At 44.9% G+C, this 12520-nt stretch overlaps 2 pseudogenes; both read left to right on the top strand.

Annotated features, from left to right (window-relative positions):
- Positions 1 to 150: 150 nt before the first annotated feature.
- On the top strand, positions 151 to 599 carry LOC112636606 (annotated as a pseudogene).
- A 2986-nt stretch (positions 600 to 3585) lies between these two features.
- Positions 3586 to 3958, top strand: LOC112629873 (annotated as a pseudogene).
- The last annotated feature ends 8562 nt before the right edge of the window (positions 3959 to 12520 follow it).

Raw genomic sequence — 12520 nt, 5'->3', positions numbered from 1 at the left:
CCTTCCAGGAGATTCTGATGTGAGCTCAAGATTGAGAACTACTGAGCCAGATAGATCTTAGCTGGTCCTAGGGCTTCCCAGAAAGCATTTTTTAAAAAGCAGAGATTTTCCTCCACAGGAGGCCTACACGCTGCTGCCTCTGCGGCCATCATGTCTCTAGTGATCCCTGAAGAGTTCCAGCATATTTTGCGAGTACTCAACACCAGCATCGGTGGGCGGCAGAAAAAAAAACCTTTGCCATCACTGCCATTAAGGCTGTGGGTTGAAGATATGCTCATGTGGTGTCGAGGAAAGCAGACATTGACCTCACCAAGAGGGCAGGAGAACTCACTGAGGATGAGGCGGAACATGTGATCACCATTATGCAGGATCCATGCCAGTACAAGACTGGTTCCTGAACAGACAGAAGTATGTAAAGGTTGGAAAATATAGGCAGATCCTAGCCAACAGACGACAAACTCTGTGAAGAGCAGGAGTGACTGAAGAAGATTCGGGCCCATAGAGGGTTGTGCCACCTCTGGGGCCTTCCTGTCTGAGGCCAGCACAGCAAGACCATTGGCTACCATGGCTGAACTGTGGGTGTGTCCAAGAATGAATAAGTCTGTAGGCCTTGTCTGTTAATAAACAGTTTATATACCAAAAAAAAAAAAAAAAAAAAAAAGGCAGAGAGAGTGTGGGATGGTTACCTGAGAAAATGCTTTAGCTACCTTGCAGGGGTGGGAAGAAGGGACAGGAAGGGACGGGACTTGTAAATGAGGCTATTCTGGCAAGAGAAAGATCCTGCAAACAGAAATGAACTGACAGCAAATAAAACAATCCAAGATGTATCTTATCTCTCTGCTTATACTACATTAATTTGCAGCACTTCTAGAATATAGCTAAATGACATAAGAGTGTATTCACAGCATATTTCTCAGTTTAACTAAAATGTGCAATGTGGGCCCAATTATGTAAAATTACGTGCATATCAATCTATATTTAGAAAAAATATTAGAAGATTATATATCAAAAGGTGATCATCTCTGGGTAGTGGAATACGAATAACCTTTACTTCATTCTTTATGACGTTTTATTTTTTCCCCAATGTTTCCATAATAAATAGATTTTTTTTTTAATAACAAAACAACTGTAATAAAGTGACAAGCTTGTTGGGTCAAAATAGTCATTTAAAAAATCTGTATAGCCCTCTCCAGAGGCTACCTCTCCAAGAATTTATGTCACACTGATAATTAGCACCACCTGTTACACTTGTGCTAAAACGGGCACAAAGAACGTTGGATTCAGAACATATAAAGAGATTGTTAAACTCCTCAGCTCCAGTTGAAACCAGCACAGCAGGGAGAGCTGCAGAAAAATGTGAGTCAGAGCCCACCCTGGGGCTCTGGGGCCGGCTGGGGCTGGCCCAGGGCCCTGGTGTGCCTCCAGCACGTGAATTTGGGTTGCTGGGTGTCCTCAGCAGCCTGCAGGGACCCATTATCCTTCTGGGCAGCTTTGTTCCGGAGCCCCAGCACCCTCTCAGTTTTCACACCCTGATTTCCTACCAGGGAGAGGCCCTGGGCAAAAACAAAACAAAATAAAAACACTGAAAGGGCTCTCAAAGCCTAGAAAGGAAGAAAGGACAATGGAACGTGATGTAAGGGTCGCTAAACAGCCAGTGACTCAGCACTTCTGCACCGTCAACACCAGCTGCAGCCTGCAGCGGTGGCAGTGGCAGCTCACAGAACAGACACACACACACACACACAGTGCAAACATTACACCGCCTGGAGAATGGCAGAAATTCTGACCCTCAGACTGTGCTGCAGCCAAGAAGACACAGAATCAAAGACTTCTGGAGCTTCAAGAAACCTGGCAAAATATATAAGCATGTCGGACCTTAATTCAGTTTTCCATTAATATCTTTTATCGAGGTCCCTAAGGAGGGCTGCGCATGGTGGCTCATGCCTGTAATCCCAGCACTTTGGGAGGCCAAGGTGGGAGGATCATTTGATGCCAGGAGTTTTATATCAGCCTGGGCAACATAGTGAGACCCCATCTCTTCAAAAAACTAAAAATTAAAAAAAATCCCTAAGGAGCTGGACTTGTCACTGGGGTCAGATTCTCCAAACTGGATCCACTGTCTGCCTGCAAGCATGGCTATAACTCATTCTAATTCCTTCTGAAGCATCACACGATGAAATGTGGTTAGTGTGGCAGATTCTAGTGTGGGCTTCTGGAGGAGACTTTAGGGGAAAATTCTCACCCTTCATGAGTCATGTGAGGGGCTGGGAGAAGATTCTGCACAAATCATCAATGGGAGTGAGGGCCGGGCATGGTGGCTCACACCTATAATCTCAGCACTTTGGGAGGCTGAGATGAGCACATCGCTTGAGTCCAGGAGTTTGAGACCAGCCTGGACAACATGGCAAAATCCTGTCTCTACAAAAAACACAAAAATTAGCTGAGTGTGGTGGTGCAACCCTGTAGTCCCAGCTACTCAGGAGGCTGAGGCAAGAGGATCGCCTAACCCTGGGGAGGTCAAGGCTGCAGTGAGCAGTGATCGTGCCATTGTACTCCAACCTGGGCAACAGATGAGACCCTGTCTCAAAACAAACAAAACAACAACAATGACAACAAAAACCAAGTAGGAGTAGGAATCTGTCCCATAAAGTCTGGACATGGGCAATAACTCTGTCTGCAAATATATCATCTTATTAAAAGATACATTTTAAAATTCAGCCTTTACCTCAATCCAAGTCTGTTGAAGCACCCTCTCCCACAGAATGAGTTGGGCTCACCCACTCCTCCCAGATGGCTCTGCTCCCACTAGGCCCACAGCAAGGAACCCTGAAGATTAGGTTGGTTTTAGGAGGCCTGACGCTCACCATTAACCACCAAATCTATTTGTTGGACCAGAACTGCCCATGGGACGTGATCAAAAAGCAACTTTATTTTTGTTACCCACTGCTCCTTCAAAATTTATTCCATGAGGAAAGCTCTTTCCTGCCATTAGATAAAAATTATGAGGACTCCAGAATTTTTCTGCTCACTCTAAGGTATTAGATCATTCTATGGGCATTTTAAATCACAAAATACAGTCTCATTAGAGATATTAAGTGTCTGAGTCTGGCATGGTGGAGCACACCTATACTCTCAGCGATTTGGGAGGCTGAGGAGAGAGGATCACTAGAGACCAAGAGTTCAAGACTAGCCTGGGTAACAAAGTGAGACCCGTTTTCTAAAAAAAATTTACAAACAGCTGGGCATGGTGGTGCATGGCTGGCTGTAGTCCCAGCTGAGGTGGGAGGATGGCTTGAGCCCGGGAGTTCAAAGTTGTAGTAAGCTATGATCATGCCAGTGCACTCCAGCCTGGGTAACAGAGCGACAGAAAGGAAAGGGAAGTGAAGCGAAGGGGAGGGGACAGGAGGGGAAGGGAGCGGGGAAAGAGAGAGAGGAGAGAGAGAGACAGAAAGAAAAAAAAAAAAAGAAAGGCTTTAGCTGCCATCTTGCGTCCCCGCGTGTATGCGCCTAATCTCAGCTGGTCCACCCAAGAACCCCGAGCACCAACCCTAGTCCCCCGTGCAGCCCCTTATCCACTCAGACAAGATGAAAGAAACAATCATGAACCAGGAAAAACTCCAAGGAACAATGATCCAGTTTAACAACCCTGAAGTTCAGGCATCTCTGGCAGTGAACACTTTCACCATTACAGGCCATGCTGAGACAAAGCAGCTGACAGAAACGCTAACCAGCGTCTTAAACCAGCTTACTGCAGTCAGTCTGACTAGTTTAAGGAGACTGGCTGAAGCTCTGCCCAAACGATCTGTGGATGGAAAAGCACCACTTGGTACTGGAGAGGAGGATGATGATGATGATGATGATGAAGTTCCACGTCTTGTGGAGAATTTTGATGAGGCTTCCAAGAATGAGGCAAACTGAATTGAATCAACTTCTGAAGATAAAACTTGAAGAAGTTACTGGGAGATGCTATTTTATATTATGACTGCTTTTAAATAATTTTTTGTTTATGGATCTGATAAAATCTAGATCTCTAATATTTTTAAGCCCAAGCCCCTTGGACACTGAAACTCTTTTCAGTTTTTGCTTATACACAATTCATTCTTTGCAGTTAATTAAGCAGAAGAAGCCTGGGAACAAAGTTTGAAACAAACGTTAATAAAGTTATTCACCTAGAGGAAAAATAAAGAAAGGAAGGAAGGATCGATTAGGGGCTAGGCGTGGTAGCTCACGCCTGCAATCTCAGCACTTTGGGAGGCTGAGGTGGGAGGATCACTTGAGCCCAGGAGCTTGAGACCAGCCTGGGCAACATGGCGAAACCCTATCTCTACTAAAAATACAAAAATTAGCCAGGCATGGTGGTGAGCATCTGTAGTCCCAGCTACTCAGGAGGCTAAGGTGGGAGAATCACTTGAGCCCAGGAGGTCGAGGCTGCAAATGACCCATGATTGCACCACTGCATGCCAGTCGAGGTGACAGAGCAAGATTCTGTCTCAAAAAAAAAGGAAAATAAAAGAAATTAAATATCTGGGCCAAGAATCCAGAATATTAACACTTTAATATTCATTTAAAGAAGAGGCTTTCCAGCACTTCCCATGCCCATCCTATAGGAAAGCGCAGAGCTCAGGAGACACAGTTCTTACCAGGCTCTCCCTGTTACAATTGTCCCGTCCATCTCAGCTCCCCAGGCTTTGATTGAATTTTTTTTTTTTTTTTTTTTTTTGAGACGGAGTCTCGCTCTGTCGCCCGGGCTGGAGTGCAGTGGCCGGATCTCAGCTCACTGCAAGCTCCGCCTCCCGGGTTTACGCCATTCTCCTGCCTCAGCCTCCCAAGTAACTGGGACTACAGGCGCCCGCCATCTCGCCCGGCTAGTTTTTTGTATTTTCTTTTAGTAGAGACGGGGTTTCACCGTGTTCGCCAGGATGGTCTCGATCTTCTGACCTCGTGATCCACCCGTCTCGGCCTCCCAAAGTGCTGGGATTACAGGCTTGAGCCACCGCGCCCGGCCAGGCTTTGATTGAATTTAGAATGTCTCCCAGCCGGCTGTCTCTGCCGTGAGGCTTCCATCTGTTGGTCCCAGCTCTCTGGAAGTGCTATTCTTTCCTAAATGCAGCCCTGTTTTCTCCTCCACCTACCTCCTCTGCCAAGACTGCTTTCATAGGAGTTCCCCAAATGCAGATCCAGAGTATTTACACATGGAAATAAGCAAATGCTACAAGTTAGAGTTTTCTCTTCTCCCTTCCCCAGGCAACTCTGGTTACTAACATTTACCAGCATAGCACTGCATGCAGTTATAAATGTAGTAAATCATACTGCTATATATTTCTATATCCAGATCCTTCATATGACATGGCTGGAAGATAAGGTTCCCAGTCAGAGCTATGATAGAAAGAGGGTGGATGGGCAGAGGCTTCGTTTCACCTAGGAATATCCCCAGGGGTAGTCAGCAAAAGTATGCTGAAGGAAAAGACAACAGACTTCCAAGGGCCTGGAGGAAGCACCTGTTTTCTAGGAAAAGAAATTTTCTTTTTTCTTTTTATTTTTTTAAATATACTTTTAGTAGAGACGGGGTTTCACCATTTTGGCCAAGCTGGTCTCAAATTCCTGAACTCAGGTGATCTGCCCTCTTCGGCCTCCTGAACTGCTGGGATTATAGGTTTGAGCCACTGCACCTGGCCTCAGGAAAAGTATTTTTTTTTTTTTTTTTTTTTTTTTTTGAGACGGAGTTTTGCTCTTGTTGCCCAGGCTGGAGTGCAATGGCATGGTCTTGGCTCACTGCAACCTCCGCATCCCAGGTTCAAACAATTCTCCTGCCTCAGCCTCCCAAGTAGCTGGGATTACAGGTGCCCGCCACCACGCCCGGCTAATTTTTCTATTTTTAGTAGAGATGGGGTTTCACTATATTGGCCAGGCTGGTCGTGAACTCCTGACCTCAGGAGATCCACCTACCTCGGCCTCCCAAAGTGCTAGTATTGTAGGCGTGAGCCACCATGACTGGCCAGTAAAAGTAATTTTCTAACAGGTGAAGGAGATGAGTGGGTCTGTGTTCCTCAGAATGGGGACACAGGCTGGGTGGCTAGAGAGTGGCCCACTGAGGCAGGGCTGCCCCCAATAGGCAGTCTAGGTCTTTGCTCATCTGGCTGGCAACTTTACTTGCAGTAGTGGGGATGTATCCAGACTAGGAGGATTGGTGAGAGCCCCAGACTCGGGATGTGGAGAGCCGGTTTCTGACTGTGACAGTTATGATGGTCCCTGGAGAGGGTAGGGGAAGAGGGAGAAGCCTGTGAGTTAACAGTGAAACATCCTGTAGCAATGGGCCAATGAATGAGGGATTGGCAGTGCCAAACTCCTAAAGGGGCATTAACTGTGCTGGGGGCAAGGATGCAGGGGTCCCACAGAGGTGGAATGAATTGCCCTGGCAAGTCTAGGACCCATGGAGCCCCACTGAGACTCCATCATCGTAATTCCAAAAACAGGAAAATGTTTGTAAATCAAATCTGCTCTGTTTTCTCTATTTCTCCAGATTTGTTTTCTTCTTGGACTCATTATCTTTATGGAAACTAGGTCGAGCTGGATTCTTTTCTATTTCTATCAGCCATGGATAGCCCCATTAGCTTTCTAACACTGTTAGAGAGTCTTTCAATTATGTTAAATGAAGCCAAATTTGCCATTCTTTAAAACGTTTAAGTTTCCATGCAAGTTCCCTTGACCTGGTTTTCTTTTGTCCCCTTGGGACACAGAATTCCTGTTAATGATACCTTATGACACTGCAGGAGACAGGAAGACATTGATGTCAAAGGGCAGCTGACCCTTGAAACCTATAGGCTGGAGAAGAGCCATTTTTCCCTTTCCCAGGTCACAAATGATGTGGGAGAGAAGTTGCCAAACACTGGCCTTGCTTGTTTTTTAAACATCAATTTAGGAAAGTATAGACACAAGGAAGAGAAAATTCAATACTAATTCAAAGAAATGTATTTAATTTGAATGTTGGATAAACAGTAGCTATGTCATGAGGTAATAATAAATAATAAAATAAAATAATACTTTGACATCCAAATTTCGAGAGCTTAGCTAGGTGTGAGGATGTGTGCCCATTGTCCCAGCTACTCCTGGGCTGAGGTGGGAGGATCGCTTGAGCCCAGGAGTTTGAGGCTGCAGTGAGCTGTGATCACACCCCTGCACTCCAGCCTGAGTGACAGAGCAAGACCCTGTTGAAAGAAAGAAACAGAGAGAGAGAAGGAGGAGAAAGAAAAGAAAGAAAAGGAAGAAAGGAAGAAAAAAAGAAAAGAAAGAAAGAAAGGGAAACAAAAAGAAAAGAAAAGAAAAAAGAAAAGAAAGAAAAGAAAGAGGGGAGGGGAGGGGAAGAGAGAGGAGAAAAAGAGAAGCCAAAAGCTGTGCCAAGGAGTCTCAAAACACCCCCAACCCATCCAAGCATTCTTAGGCTTAAATGATAATTATCTCAGATCTGGAGGTAACAGGGAAACCTGAAACCAATGCTCCTGTTTATAACATTCACCCACAATCTGACTTGCCACAGAGTCTTAGGACCAAAGTCCCAGGCCCAAATCTATGGTGTTGGGATTGACAAAGACCATCTGATGGTTCTACTAAACCAACTTAGACCTTTCTGATCTTATTTAAAATGGGGGATGAGACCGTGCCTCTACCCCTAAATTGTTATGTCTATTACTGTGCTACCATCTAATGGCGAAGTGTATTAAAACACAAATGAAACCTAGTCCAGGGAACACTGACTACCCTTAAATTTTTTTTTCTATGGCCAATAGTTACATCTCTCTGTCTCTCCAGATAAGGCACCAAATGTTCTCCATCATTCATAAAAAATGCCCCGAGATCTAAGATTTCTGGTAGGGAAAAAGTAATAAAGTCTAATTTATGCAGAAAAAAATTATGTAACATTAGGGAGGACAGAGGGATTTTTCTAAAACACTCTCAAAGTGTACAACATAAGACAAAACATTATTTTAAGATAGATATTGTTTAACTTTCTCATATATGAGAAGTTACTAATGGCAGAAATATTAATGCAGTATAGTATGTGCATAATGCACTACCATTTTACAGAGAGGATAAAAATGAAGCCATCACCCTCTACAGAGACTATTCACCACCCTAAAAATAAAGTCTCATAGCAAAAATAAAGTTTTACTGTTATGTGATAAAAAAAGATAGCAGATTACCAACATTTTTCCCTCTGCTCCCACTGGCTAAGATTTCAGATCATTACAACTTATTTGGGAATTTTCCTCCCAGGCCTAAATGTTAGAATTGGGGATCATTTTGGGAAATGTACTAGGCAATGAAAACAAAGAATACTCCTTCCCACCCCTAAGCTCTTCCTTTTCTCTAAAAGGGCACAGAACATATATATTGGGGATTTTCCACTTCCTGAGCAGTTCCATTAATGTCACCAATAACTCAAACTTTAAATCACATCAGGAGACAGCCAGGTCCCCAAGAACTCCTGGGACACAGCCAGCTGGTCCACAGTGCATCGAGGCTTGCTGCAGAGCCCCCAGAGAGCGGTCCTGCATGGGCTGGGAGGGTGTCATGGACAGGTGACAACCAGACACTCAACCAGTTGGTAGGGCACAGCTGCCATGGGAACAGCAAGTGAGATGGGTAGGTAGAATTAGAACACCCCAAAACATGGCTTTGAAGACGAGTTGTGCTGTGAAATTTTGAGATACATATTAGTAAATTAAAAAAAAAAATCTAGAGATGTAAATTTCAAGTTGATTTCCAACCAGGGCATGGACAGGGTCACTATAAGAGCAGAGAATATAGCTTCTGGGTTGGGATACACACTGATGTGCCCCTTCCCAAACAGTGCCTCTCTCTCCCGCAGCTACTGGAGCACGGAGTAATGGAAATCATGTACTGCTAAGTTATAAGCATATATAAAAACATAAAACTGGGCCAGGTGCGGTGGCTGATGCCTGTAATTTCAGCACTTGGGGAGGCTGAGGTGGGAGGAGTGCTTGAGCCTAAGGGTTTGAGACCAGTTGCTACTGAGGCAGCTGAGGCAGGAGGATCCCTTGAGCCCAGGAATTCCAGGCTGCAGTGAGTTATGATCAAGCCACTGCACTCCAGCCTGGGTGACAGACAGCAAACTTGTCTTCGAAAAAAAAAAAGACAACTCACAGAACTGTACAAAACATCATATCTCTTCCTCTCTTGACCTTTATTTTCACCCCTGCCCACAGGTAAGATACAATCACCAGTCCTATCTCCTAAATCAGTGGTTCTTTTTTTTTTTTCTTAGTTGAGACGGAGTCTCGCTGTGTCACCCAGGCTGGAGTGCAGTGGCGCGATCTCGGCTCACTGCAAGCTCCGCCTCCTGGGTTTACGCCATTCTCCTGCCTCAGCCTCCGAGTAGCTGGGACTACAGGCGCCCGCCACCACGCCCGGCTAGTTTTTTGTATTTTTTTAGTAGAGACGGGGTTTCACCATGTTAGCCAGGATGGTCTCGATCTCCTGACCTCGTGATCCACCCGCCTCGGCCTCCCAAAGTGCTGGGATTACAGGGTTGAGCCACCGCGCCCGGCCAAATCAGTGGTTCTTAAACTGTTGTCCCCAGTCAGCGGCATCAGTGTCCCCTGGGAACTTGTTAGAAATGCAAAGCCTGAGCTGGGCGAAGTGGCTCACGCCTGTAATCCCAGCACTTTGGGATTGTGCATGGATCACCTAAGGTCAGGAGTTCGAGACCAGCCTGACCAACATGGTGAAACCCTGTCTGTACCAAAAATACAAAAATTAGCTGGGCGTGGTGGCACACGCCTGTAATTCCAGCTAGTTGGGAGCTGAGGGAGAATTGCTTGAACCTGGAAGGCAGAGGTTGCAGTGAGCCGAGATTGCGCCACTGCACTCCAGCCTGGGCAACAAGAGTGAAACTCTGTCAGAAAAGAAAAGAAAAAAGGGAAGGGAAGGGGAAGGGAGGGGAGGGGAGGGGAGGGGAGGGAAAAGGGGAAAGGAAAGGAAGAAAGAAAAGAAAGGAAGAAAGAAAGGAAGGAAGGAAGGAGAGAAAGAAGAAGGAAAGAAGAAGGAAGGAAGGAAGGAAAAGAAAAAAGAAATGCAAAGTCTCAGGCCTCATCCCATTATTACTGAATCAGAAACTATGGGTGTAGGTTCCACACATCTGCATTTTAACAAGTTCTGTGGGTGATTCTGATACACACACGAGCTTGAGAACTGCTGTTCCAAATGCAGACGCTGAAAGCGCATACGGGGATGCAGTTTGTTTGCTAAAAGATGGCAAACAAGGGTGTAACCAAGTCTAGATAAAACATGAAGCTCTGGAATCAACACCTTCCTCCTGTACCTTCAACTCCCTCAAATGTCATATGATGCGGCGTTTTGGTCCAGACCGCCCTAGCGGCTTTAGTGGGGTCAGTCCACCTCAAGAGCCTGGTTATTTTCTCTGGGAACTGAAGCAAAGTTGTTGGAACAAAGCTAGTAATCCAAGGTAGAGTTAAATAGAGAGGTCCTTGGGGACCCTGTATCTCCTTATTTTGTTTTCTAATCTTTAGGATCAGTGGTTCATTTCCTAATCCAGCAAGAATGGTTGGCAAGTCTGGGCTGTTAGGTGGGAGAAACACCGCCCTGGAACACTGAGATCTCGTACACAAAGGAAACAGCGTGGTCCTGCTAACAGCTTGGGAACTGAGATAGCAACAGAACCACCAACAGAACTCTGTGAAAAGAGGACAAAAAGCCATTTATTGTATGGTTGCTCTTTTCTGATAAATAAAAAAGCTACAGAAAAGTCTAAATAATACCGTAACTAAAACCTATATTCCCACCACCTAGATTAATAACTGTTAACACTGTGTCAAGTTAAACAGCAGTTTTGCAAAGCTGTGAAAAGACTGCATCTGGCAGTGAGCTGGGAAACAAAGACGAAAACAGCTAGAATAGGGAGAAATGAGCTAAGTATTTCTGAAATAATTTTTTAACAAAGAATGTCCCCATTCTTTTATCAGAAAACATTTCAAATATGAAGTTTCCACATAGCTACTAATAATAGTTTGTAAATTTGCGTAGCTGGAGGCCGGAGAGTTGAAATTTACAAATAATGAAGAGCAGAAAAATAGCTGGAGAGGAAGCCAGCTCGTTTCCTTGGGAAAAACAGAATATGCTTTCGGACAACCCCCTACCCCCTGAAGTGAGCAGGAAAGAAATCAGGCTGGTTCAACAGAAATCCGGCTGCAGATCAAGAAGTGTGAGGCTTTCCCATCGCTGTTTATGGAGTTGAGGCCAAACCCTGGAAGATCCAGGAGAAAGAACTGTCACCCAGGGCATTCCCTCGCTGGCTGACCTTGGACTATCTGCTTGATGTTACCCATCAAAGCAGAGGAGCAGTAAGAACATGCATTGAAGTAAGAATCATGAGCTATTAGTGCTTCTACCCAGGGTGGGGAAAACATGGAATTGTGGAGTCTGGAGGGCTGCTTCCCAGAGGACAAGGTCACAGGGAGCTGAGCTGGCCAAGGAGCAGGCAGGAAGGGCTGTCATCTTTGCTCTGATCCAACCAGTTTTACAGTCACCATGGCAGCCCTTGTGGCAACATCCACAACTTCTGAAGTGATATCTCCTGCAGCTCTGAGGGTGTGTCTTCTGTTCTTTGACAAGTGCATTCCATTGCTAAAGGGGAACAAAATTTAAAATGTTTATCCTTCCCTCTTAACCCTGCTGGAAAACCTCTTCCTTGCTTAGACAAACCCATTTCCCCTGCAGGCAGGACAAACATGGAAAGGGGCAGAGAAGTTTTTGTTTGTTTGTTTGTTTGTTTGTTGCTGTATAAGAGGGCTAGAGGAGGGGAAATCTAGACTAGTCATCCCCTGGGTATCTCCTGTTTGTGTACATATTGGTAAATTTAATATATTCATTGGAGAATTTAATAAAGTTAAGCACAGAGTTCAGCGGGGCAGCTTCAGCTAAACTTCCCACATTCCCACGCCCCAGGTGAAAAGCTGTGTTGTCTATCAACCAGCACCTGCCCTTTCAAATAAATGCTGTGTCATCACAGTCACAGGCTTTATGAGGACCAAGGACACCAAGTCCCCAACTGATGTGCTTCCTTCCAGATCCTTCAGAACCTCAATTGATGCAATGAGAGTCTGTTTGCCACAGCCAGAGCAATCTGCGGAGGATGACTGCAGAAACGTTCAGGCCCATTAAAAACCAGTAACAAGAAATGGATTTCTCACCTGGCTTCCTATGCAAAAAAAAAAAAAAAAAAAAAAAAAAATTGGGGGAAAAAGAGAATGTAAATTACATGTATGTGTGGTTGTGTACGCATTGCTGTTACCTCTATTAGAAATTCATTCTTTTAGCCAATAAACATTTTTGGCACTTATTATGTACAAAGCTCTGTGCTAGATTCTGTTAACAAACATGAGTAAGGCATAGTTCCTGGCTTCCAAGAGCTCATGATGTGGAGGAGAAAATCACACACAAAAAGTAAAAAATCATATTATAAGTTCTATAATAAAGGCTCATT

This window comes from Theropithecus gelada, chromosome 1, assembly GCF_003255815.1.
Source record: "Theropithecus gelada isolate Dixy chromosome 1, Tgel_1.0, whole genome shotgun sequence".
Lineage (NCBI taxonomy): Eukaryota > Metazoa > Chordata > Mammalia > Primates > Cercopithecidae > Theropithecus > Theropithecus gelada.
The sequence above is the reverse complement of the archived record's forward strand: the minus strand, read 5'-3'. Positions and strand labels throughout refer to the sequence as shown.